Source organism: Siphateles boraxobius, unplaced genomic scaffold (genome assembly GCF_051911475.1).
Source record: "Siphateles boraxobius isolate OS27281-9 unplaced genomic scaffold, OSU_SipBor_1 120, whole genome shotgun sequence".
In the NCBI taxonomy this organism is placed as follows: domain Eukaryota; kingdom Metazoa; phylum Chordata; class Actinopteri; order Cypriniformes; family Leuciscidae; genus Siphateles; species Siphateles boraxobius.
This window is the reverse complement of record NW_027508723.1, coordinates 310,001-312,500: the sequence shown is the minus strand read 5'-3', so window position 1 is coordinate 312,500 and position 2,500 is coordinate 310,001. Positions and strand designations below refer to the sequence as shown.

Here is a 2,500-nt window from a genome sequence, read left to right as displayed (position 1 = left end):
CTGAAGATGTTGTTCACAATAGAGCGTGACAAGCGTGCGCTGACTGTGTGCACAAGTTTTGGATTGTTTTAGTTTATTGTAGTAAATGACCTGATATTACATTAAAATTCATTAGCATATACATTTTTATTCATTGTATAATACTGGATGGATGGAATGATAGAACAGTGGATGGATGGATGGATAATGGATGGATTGATAGAACAATGGATGGAATGATAAAAAAATGGATGGATGGATGGATGGATAGATAGAATGATAGAAAAATGTATGGATGGATGAAACAATGGATGGATGTATGGATGGACAATAGAACAATGGATGGAATGATAGAAAAACTGATGGATGGATGAATGAATGAATAAATAAATATGTTATTGTTAATAATTGTTAAAAGTAATGATTTATTTTAATAATAATTATTGAATTGTTGAAATAAATTAAAGCGGTCATGAACTGAGAATTAAATATTTCCTTGATCTTTTGACAGTTAAGAGTTCGTTATACTATAAAATACCCTGTAAGTTTCAAAACTCAAAACTTCCTTGTTATTCAAAAAATTGCTTTTATTGAAACCAAGGCCAGAAAGCGACCGGATCTGGTAAGTGGAGACGTGTGGCGTCACAGAGCAGCGAAACACCGTCTTTGCAGAAGAACATCAACGCCTACGCCAACATCACGCGTGTTTGGCTCCACCCACTGAAGCGTTGGTGAATAGTGACATGATAATCAACATCACACATCTTTGGCTCCGGCCCCTCGAGCGTAAGTGAATAGTGAAACGAGAATCAACATCACGTGTCTTTGGCTCCGCCCCCTGGAGCGTTAGTGAATAGTGACACGAGAATCAACATTACGTGTCTTTGGCTCCGCCCCCTGGAGCGTTAGTGAATAGTGACACGAGAATCAACATCACGTGTCTTTGGCTCCGCCCCCTGGAGCGTTAGTGAATAGTGACACGAGAATCAACATCACACGTCTTTGTCTCCGCCCCCTGGAGCGTTAGTGAATAGTGACATGAGAATCAACATCACGCGTCTATGGTTCCGCCCCCTGGAGCGTTAGTGAATAGTGACACGAGAATCAACATCACACGTCTTTGGCTCCGCCCCCTGGAGCGTTAGTGAATAGTGACACGAGAATCAACATCACACGTCTATGGTTCCGCCCCCTGGAGCGTTAGTGAATAGTGACACGAGAATCAACATCACTTGTCTTTGGCTCCGCCCCCTGGAGCGTTAGTGAATAGTGACACGAGAATCAACATCACGTGTCTTTGGCTCCGCCCCCTGGAGCGTTAGTGAATAGTGACATGAGAATCAACATCACGCGTCTATGGTTCCGCCCCCTGGAGCGTTAGTGAATAGTGACATGAGAATCAACATCACGCGTCTTTGGCTCCGCCCCCTGGAGCGTTAGTGAATAGTGACACGAGAATCAACATCACGTGTCTTTGGCTCCGCCCCCTGGAGCGTTAGTGAATAGTGACATGAGAATCAACATCACGCGTCTATGGTTCCGCCCCCTGGAGCGTTAGTGAATAGTGACATGAGAATCAACATCACGCGTCTTTGGCTCCGCCCCCTGGAGCGTTAGTGAATAGTGACACGAGAATCAACATCACGTGTCTTTGGCTCCGCCCCCTGGAGCGTCAGTGAATAGTGACACGAGAATCAACATCACGTGACTTTGGCTCCGCCGACTGGAGCGTTAGTGAATAGTGACATGAGAATCAACATTACGTGTCTTTGGCTCCGCCCCCTGGAGCGTTAGTGAATAGTGACACGAGAATCAACATCACGTGTCTTTGGCTCCGCCCCCTGGAGCGTTAGTGAATAGTGACATGAGAATCAACATCACGCGTCTATGGTTCCGCCCCCTGGAGCGTTAGTGAATAGTGACATGAGAATCAACATCACGCGTCTTTGGCTCCGCCCCCTGGAGCGTTAGTGAATAGTGACACGAGAATCAACATCACGTGTCTTTGGCTCCGCCCCCTGGAGCGTTAGTGAATAGTGACATGAGAATCAACATCACGCGTCTATGGTTCCGCCCCCTGGAGCGTTAGTGAATAGTGACATGAGAATCAACATCACGCGTCTTTGGCTCCGCCGACTGGAGCGTTAGTGAATAGTGACATGAGAATCAAAGCCCCCTGGAGCGTTAGTGAATAGTGACACGAGAATCAACATCACGTGTCTTTGGCTCCGCCCCCTGGAGCGTCAGTGAATAGTGACACGAGAATCAACATCACGTGACTTTGGCTCCGCCGACTGGAGCGTTAGTGAATAGTGACATGAGAATCAACATTACGTGTCTTTGGCTCCGCCCCCTGGAGCGTTAGTGAATAGTGACATGAGAATCAACATTACGTGTCTTTGGCTCCGCCGACTGGAGCGTTAGTGAATAGTGACATGAGAATCAAAGCCCCCTGGAGCGTTAGTGAATAGTGACACGAGAATCAACATTACGTGTCTTTGGCTCCGCCCCCTGGAGCGTT

General features: G+C 46.4%; 1 protein-coding gene across 4 annotated transcripts in view; it reads right to left on the bottom strand.

The window, feature by feature from the left end:
- dcc (DCC netrin 1 receptor) overlaps positions 1-2,500 on the bottom strand; it is a 285,242-nt gene that overhangs the window by 132,509 nt on the left and 150,233 nt on the right. The window lies entirely within an intron of this gene.